We start from the raw sequence: 8365 nt of genomic DNA on the forward strand, positions 1-8365 counted from the left end.
TTTGGAACACCGGTTTGAGCCATCAAATCTCGGGCAAAGTATGGACTATTATACATTGCTGGAAAGCCCAGGATGTCTACTTTCCAACGCAGTTGAGAGCGCGCCAATTGGGTTTCTGTAGCTCCAAAAAATCCACTTCGAGTGCAGGGAGGTCAGAATCCAACAGCATCTGCAGTCCTTTTCAGCCTCTGAATCAGATTTTTGCTCAGGTCCCTCAATTTCAGCCAGAAAATTCCTGAAATCACAGAAAAACACACAAACTCATAGTAAAGTCCAGAAAAGTGAATTTTAACTAAAAACTAATAAAAATATAATGAAAACTAACTAAAATATACTAAAAACATACTAAAAACAATGCCAAAAAGCATATAAATTATCCGCTCATCACCAAGTAACTCGACAAGGCCCGACATGACAAAGCCGGCCCAAAGTATATAAGTTATAAAAGTAATCTCTGAAAGAGATCTGAACAAGGTCCAAGAAAGAGGATTATAAAATAACTTAGGAGGACCCGACATGATAAATTCGACCCAAAACATAAAGCCACACTTGAAAGAGACCTAAATAAGGTCCAAAAAAGAGGGTTACAAACAACAACTCGAACAAAAACCGACATGAAGAAGTCGGCAACCTCAGCATTATAATTCCTAATGAAGACCTGAAAAATGTTCAAACAAAATGAATTGCTGAAAACAGCATCAGGTAAAGGAATCAGGCCGATCATGTCAGACAAAGTTCCAACACTCCCAAAGCCTACGAAGATACCAAGACAAGTGCAGACAGACATGATATAAAAACACAAAATTATAATAATAGCCAACTTTAGAGGCCACTGGTGCGCGAAATTGTGAACTATACTTTTTCACAACTCTCATAATCCCTGGTCATGAACTCCAAAAACTTGGTGGTTCAATTCCATGGCATTACACAACTTCGCACAACTAACCAGCAAGTGCACTGGGTCGTCCAAGTAATAAACCTTACGTGAGTAAGGGTCGATCCCACGGAGATTGTTAGTATTGAAGCAAGCTATGGTCATCTTGTAAATCTTAGTCAGGCAAACTCAGATATATATGGTGATGAACGAAAATAACATAAAAGATAAAGATAGTGATACTTATGTAATTCATTGGTAGGAACTTCAGATAAGCGCATGAAGATGCCTTCCCTTCCGTCTCTCTGCTTTCCTACTGTCTTCATCCAACCCTTCTTACTCCTTTCCATGGCAAGCTCGTATAGGGTCTCACTGTTGTCAGCAGCTACCTCCCATCCTCGCAGTGAAAGCTAATGCTCAATACTCTGTCACAGTACGGCCAATCACCGGTTCGGTTCCCTCCCCTACCGGAATAGAATAACTCTTTTGCGTCTGTCACTAACGCCCAGTAGGTTACAGGTTTGAAGCACGTCACAGTCATTCAGTCATTGAATCCTACTCAGAACACCACAGACAAGGTTAGACCTTCCGGATTCTCTTGAATGCTGCCATCAGGTCCTGCCTATACCACGAAGACTCCGAAGAATCCAAGAGATATTCACTAAGCCTCAGATGCTTGTAGAACAAGAATGGTTGTCAGTCACCTTGTTCATGGGTGAGAATGGTGATGGGCGTCAATCATCACCTTCATCATGTTGAAGAACAAGTGATATCTTGGATAAAGAACAAGCGGAATTTGAATGGAAGAACAATAGTAATTGCATTAATACTCAGGGTACAGCAAAGCTCCACACCTTAATCTATAGTGTGTAGAAACTCCACCGTTGAAAATACATAAGCATAAGGTCTAGGCATGGCCGAATGGCCAGCCTCCCAATGATCTAAGAACAAAAATGTCCAAAGATGATCTAGAGATCTAAAAGTGATCAAAAGATTTCTATACAATAGTAAAAGGTCCTACTTATAAGAAACTAGTAGCCTAGGGTGTACAGAAATGAGTAAATGACATAAAAATCCTCTTCCGGGCCCACTTGGTGTGTGCTTGGGCTGAGCAATGAAGAAATTTCGTGTAGAGACTCTTCTTGGAGTTAAACGCCAGCTTTGGTGCCAGTTTGGGCGTTTAACTCCCATTTGGGTGCCAGTTCCAGCGTTTAACGCTGGGATTTCTTGAGGTGAATTTGAACGCCGGTTTGGGCCTTCAAATCTTGGGCAAAGTATGGACTATTATATATTGCTGGAAAGCCCAAGATGTCTACTTTCCAACGCCGTTGAGAGCGCGCCAATTGGGCTTCTGTAGCTCCAGAAAATCCGCTCCGAGTGCAGGGAGGTCAGAATCCAACAGCATCTGCAGTCCTTTTTGGTCTCAGAATCAGATTTTTGCTCAGGTCCCTCAATTTCAGCCAGAAAATACCTGAAATCACAGAAAAACACACAAACTCATAGTAAAGCCCAGAAAAGTGAATTTTAACTAAAAACTAATAAAAATATACTAAAAACTAACTAGATCATACTAAAAACATACTAAAAACAATGCCAAAAAGTATACAAATTATCCGCTCATCACAACACCAAACTTAAATTGTTGCTTGTCCCCAAGCAACTGAAAATCAAATAAGATAAAAAGAAGAGAATATGCAATGAACTCCAAAAACATCTATGAAGATCAGTATTAATTAGATGAGCGGGGCTTTTAACTTTTTGCCTCTGAACAGTTTTGGCATCTCACTCTATCCTTTGAAATCCAGAATGGTTGGCTTCTTTAGGAACTTAGAATCCAGATAGTGTTAATGATTCTCTTAGTAAAGTATGATGATTCTTGAACATAGCTATTTATTGAGTCTTGGCTGTGGCCCAAAGCACTCTGTCTTCCAGTATTACCACCGGATACATACATGCCACAGACACATAATTGGGTGAACCTTTTCAGATTGTGACTCAGCTTTGCTAAAGTCCCCAATTAGAGGTGTCCAGGGTTCTTAAGCACACTCTTATTTTCCTTGGATCATAACTTTATTCTTTTCTTTTCTTTTTCTCTTTCTCTCTTTTTTTCTTTTTTTTTTTTCGGCCCCCTTTTTTTTTTTTTTTTGAAATGCTTTTTCTTGCTTCAAGAATCATTTTATTGATTTTTCAGATCCTCAGTAACATGTCTCCTTTTTCATCATTCTTTCAAGAGCCAACATTCATGAACCACAAATTCAAAAGACATATGCACTGTTTAAGCATACATTCAGAGAACAAAAATATTGCCACCACATCAAAATAATTAAACCATTATAAAATTCAGAATTCATGCAATTCTTTCCTTTTCAATTAAGCACGTTTTTATCCAAGAAAGGTGATGGATTCATAGGACATTCATAACTTTAAGGCATAGATACTAAGACACTAATGATCACAAGACACAATCATGGATAACCATAAGCATAAAAATCGAAAAACAGAAGAATAAAGAACAAGGAAATCAAGGAACGGGTCCACCTTAGTGATGGCGGCTCTTTCTTGCTCTTGAAGATCCTATGGAGTGCTTGAGCTCCTCAATATCTCTTCCTTGTCTTTGTTGCTCCTCCCTCATGATTCTTTGGTCTTCTCTAATTTCATGGAGGAGAATGGAGTGTTCTTGATGCTCCACCCTTAGTTGTCCCATGTTGGAACTTAATTCTTCTAGGGAGGTGTTTAGTTGCTCCCAATAGTTTTGTGGAGGAAAGTGCATCCCTTGAGGAATCTCAGGGATCTCATGATGAGTGGGATCTCTTGTGTACTCCATCCTTTTCTTGGTGATGGGCTTGTCCTCATCAATGGGAATGTCTCCCTCTATGTCAACTCCGACTGAATAACAGAGGTGACAAATGAGATGAGGAAAGGCTAACCTTGCCAAAGTGGAGGTCTTGTCCGCCACCTTATAGAGTTCTTGGGCTATAACCTCATGAACTTCTATTTCTTCTCCAATCATGATACTATGGATCATGATGGCCCGGTCTATGGTAACTTCGGACCGGTTGCTAGTGGGGATGATTGAGCGTTGTATGAACTCTAACCATCCTCTAGCCACGGGTTTGAGGTCATGCCTTCTCAATTGGACCGGCTTTCCTCTTGAATCTTGCTTCCATTGTGCGCCCTCTTCACATATGACTGTGAGGACTTGGTCCAACCTTTGATCAAAGTTGACCCTTCTAGTGTAAGGATGCTCATCTCCTTGCATCATAGACAAGTTGAACGCCACCCTCACACTCTCCGGACTAAAATCCAAGTATTTCCCCCGAACCATAGTGATATAATTCTTTGGATTCGGGTTCACACTTTGGTCACGGTTCTTTGTGATCCATGCATTGGCATAGAACTCTTGAACCATCAAGATTCCGACTTGTTGAATGGGGTTGGTGAGTACTTCCCAACCTCTTCTTCGGATCTCATGGCGGATCTCCGGATATTCACCCTTTTTGAGTGAAAAGGGGACTTCGGGGATCACCTTTTTCAAGGCCACAACTTCATAGAAGTGGACTTGATGCACCCTTGAGAGGAATCTATCCATCTCCCATGACTCGGAGGTGGAAGCTTTTGCCTTCCCTTTCCTCTTTCTAGAGGTTTCTCCGGCCTTGGATGCCATAAATGGTTATGGAAAACGAAAAAGCAACGCTTTTACCACACCAAACTTAAAATGTTTGCTCGTCCTCGAGCAAAAGAAGAAAGAAGAGAGTAGAAGAAGAAGAAAAGAGGAAGAAGGGAGATGGTAGTGTGTTCGGCCAAGAAGGGTAAGAAAGGGGGTTTAGGTTGTGTGAAAATGAAGAGTTGAAGAAGGGTATTTATAGGAGAGAGGGGGGGTAAAGGTTCGGCCATGGGTGGGTTTTGAGAGGGAAAGTGGTTTGAATTTGAAGGGTGAGGTTGGTGGGGATTTATGAAGGATGGATGTGAGTGGTGAAGAGAAAGATGGGATTTGATAGGTGAGAGGTTTTTGGGGAAGAGGTATTGAGGTGATTGGTGAATGGGGGAAGAAGAGAGAGAGTGATGGTAGGGTCTTGTGGGGTCCACAGATCCTGTAGTGTCAAGGAAAAGTCATCCCTGCACCATATGTTGCTCAAAATCATGTTTTGAGCCATTTCTGGCGTTAAACGCCGGGCTGGTGCCCATTCCTGGCGTTTAACGCCAGGTTCTTGCCCTTTACTGGCGTTTAACGCCAGTCTGGTGCCCCTTTCTGGCGTTAAACGCCCAGAAGGGTGCCAGACTGGGCGTTAAACGCCCAACAGCTAGCATTACTGGCGTTTGAACGCCAGCTTCTTCTCCTCCAGGGTGTGCTATTTTTCTTCCTGTTTTTCATTTTGTTTTTGCTTTTTTCATTGTTTTTGTGACTTCTTATGATCATCAACCTACAAAAAAGATAAAATAACAAAAGAAAATAATTAATTATAAAACATTGGGTTGCCTCCCAACAAGCGCTTCTTTAATGTCATTAGCTTGACAGAGGACTCTCATGGTGCCTCAGAAATGCTCAGAACCGTGTTGAAACCTCCCAACACCAAACTTAGAGTTTGAATGTGGGGTTTCAACACCAAACTTAGAGTTTGGTTGTGGCCTCCCAACACCAAACTTAGAGTTTGACTGTGGGGGCTCTGTTTGGCTCTGACTTGAGAGAAGCTCTTCATGCTTCCTCTCCATGATGACAGAGGGATATCCTTGGGCCTTAAACACCAAGGATTTTTCATTCACTTGAATGATTAACTCTCCTCTATCAACATCAATCACAGCCTTTGCTGTGGCTAGGAAGGGTCTGCCAAGGATGATGGATTCATCCATGCACTTCCCAGTCTCTAGGACTATGAAATCAGTAGGAATGTACTGGTCTTCAACTTTAACCAGAACATTCTCTACAAGTCCATGAGCTTGTTTTCTTGAGTTGTCTGCCATCTCTAATGAGATTCTTGCAGCTTGCACCTCTAAGATCCCTAATTTCTCCATTACAGAGAGGGGCATGAGGTTTACACTTGACCCTAAGTCACACAAGGCCTTCTTGAAGGTCATGGTGCCTATGGTACAAGGTATAGAAAACTTCCCAGGATCCTGCCTCTTTTGAGGCAGTTTCTGCCTAGACAAGTCATCCAGTTCTTTGGTGAGCAAGGGAGGTTCATCCTCCCAAGTCTCATTTCCAAATAACTTGTCATTTAGTTTCATGATTGCTCCAAGATATTTAGCAACTTGCTCTTCAGTAACATACTCATCCTCTTCAGAGGAAGAATACTCATCAGAGCTCATGAATGGCAGAAGTAAGTCCAATGGAATCTCTATGGTCTCATTTTGAGCCTCAGATTCCCAAGGTTCCTCATTGAGGAACTCAGAGGAGAGTGGTGCACGCCCACTGAGGTCTTCCTCAGTGGCGTCTTCTTCCTCTCTTTCCTCTCTATATTCGGCCATGTTGATGGCCTTGCACTCTCCTTTTGGATTTTCTTCTGTATTACTTGGGAGAGTACTAGGAGGGAGTTCAGTAACTTTCTTGCTCAGCTGACCCACTTGTCCTTCCAAATTCCTAATGGAGGACCTTGTTTCATTCATGAAACTTTGAGTGGTCTTTATTAGATCAGAGACCATTGTTGCTAAGTCAGAAGTATTCTGCTTAGAACTCTCCGTCTGTTGCTGAGAAGATGATGGAAAAGGCTTGCTATTGCTAACCCTGTCTCTTCCACCATTGTTGTTGTTGAAACCTTGTTGAGGTTTCTCTTGATTCTTCCATGAGAAATTTGGGTGATTTCTCCATGAAGAATTATAGGTGTTTCCATAGGGTTCTCCTAGGTAATTCACCTCTTCCTTTGAAGGGTTCTCAGGATCATAGGCTTCTTCCTTAGATGAAGCATCCTTAGTACTGCTTGGTGCATTTTGCATTCCAGACAGACTTTGAGAAATCAAATTGACTTGTTGAGTCAATATTTTATTCTGAGCCAAAATGGCATTCAGAGTGTCAATCTCAAGAACTCCTTTCTTCTGACTAGTCCCATTGTTCACAGGATTCCTTTCAGAAGTGTACATGAATTGGTTATTTGCAACCATTTCAATCAATTCTTGAGCTTCTGCAGGCGTCTTCTTCAAATGAAGAGATCCTCCAGCAGAGCTATCCAAGGACATCTTAGATAGTTCAGAGAGACCATCATAGAAAATACCTATGATGCTCCATTCAGAAAGCATGTCTGAAGGACATCTTCTGATTAATTGTTTGTATCTTTCCCAAGCTTCATAGAGGGATTCTCCATCCTTCTGTCTGAAGGTTTGGACTTCCACTCTAAGCTTACTCCATCTTTGTGGTGGAAAGAATTTTGCCAAGAAGGCATTGACTAGCTTTTCCCAAGAGTCCAGGCTTTCTTTAGGTTGAGAATCCAACCATATTCTAGCTCTGTCTCTTACAGCAAAAGGGAATAGCATCAGCCTGTAGACTTCAGGGTTAACCCCATTAGTCTTGACTGTGTCACAGATTTGCAAGAATTCAGCTAAAAACTGATGAGGATCTTCCATTGGAAGTCCATGGAACTTGCAATTCTGTTGCATTAGAGAAACTAATTGAGGCTTAAGCTCAAAGTTGTTTGCTCCAATGGCAGGGATAGAGATGCTTCTCCCATAAAAATCAGGAGTAGGTGCAGTAAAGTCACCCAGCACCTTCCTTGCATTGTTGGCATTGTTGTTGTTTTCGGCTGCCATGTGTTCTTCTTCCTTGAAGAATTCGGTCAGGTCCTCTAAAGAGAGTTGTGCTTTGGCTTCTCTTAGCTTTCTCTTCAGGGTCCTTTCAGGTTCAGGGTCAGCTTCAACAAGAATGCCTTTGTCTCTGCTCCTGCTCATGTGAAAGAGAAGAGACAAAGAAAATATGGAATCCTCTATGTCACAGTATAGAGATTCCTTGAAGTGTCAGAGGAAAAGAGAAATAGTAAGAAGAATGAGAAGAAGAGTTCGAACTTTAATTGGATAAGGTTCGAATTGTGCATTTAGAAGGAGTGGTACTCCATAAATAGAAGGATGTGGGAAGGAGGGAAGAGAATTTTCGAAAATTCAATCAAAAGATTTTGAAAACATTTTGAAAATTTGATTGAAAATTTTCGAAAATTCAAAGTGAAAAAGAAATCAATTGATTTTTGAAAAAGATTTTGGAATTAGAAGTTAAAAAGATTTGATTGAAAACTATTTAAAAAAAATGAGGTTAAAAAGATTTGATTGAAAAGTTATGGTTTTAAAAAGATGTGATTGAGAAGATATGATTTGAAAACAATTTGAAAAGATATGATTTGAAAACAATTTGAAAAGATATGATTTGAAAATAATTGATGACTTGCCTAACAAGAAAAGATATGATTTAAACATAAAACCTTCCTCAACAGAAAAAGGCAAAAAATGTTCAATCAAATCATTAATTATTAGTAAGTATCTTTGAAAAAGGAAAGAGATTGATTTTGAAAACATTTG

General features: G+C 40.7%; 1 non-coding gene across 1 annotated transcript; it reads left to right on the top strand.

The window, feature by feature from the left end:
- The first annotated feature begins 7096 nt into the window (after positions 1-7096).
- On the top strand, positions 7097-7204 carry LOC130953001 (small nucleolar RNA R71). The gene has a single exon (XR_009075174.1). It is a non-coding gene; the product is annotated as a small nucleolar RNA R71 (small nucleolar RNA).
- Positions 7205-8365: the final 1161 nt, after the last annotated feature.

This window comes from Arachis stenosperma, chromosome 9, assembly GCF_014773155.1.
Source record: "Arachis stenosperma cultivar V10309 chromosome 9, arast.V10309.gnm1.PFL2, whole genome shotgun sequence".
Classification (NCBI taxonomy): domain Eukaryota; kingdom Viridiplantae; phylum Streptophyta; class Magnoliopsida; order Fabales; family Fabaceae; genus Arachis; species Arachis stenosperma.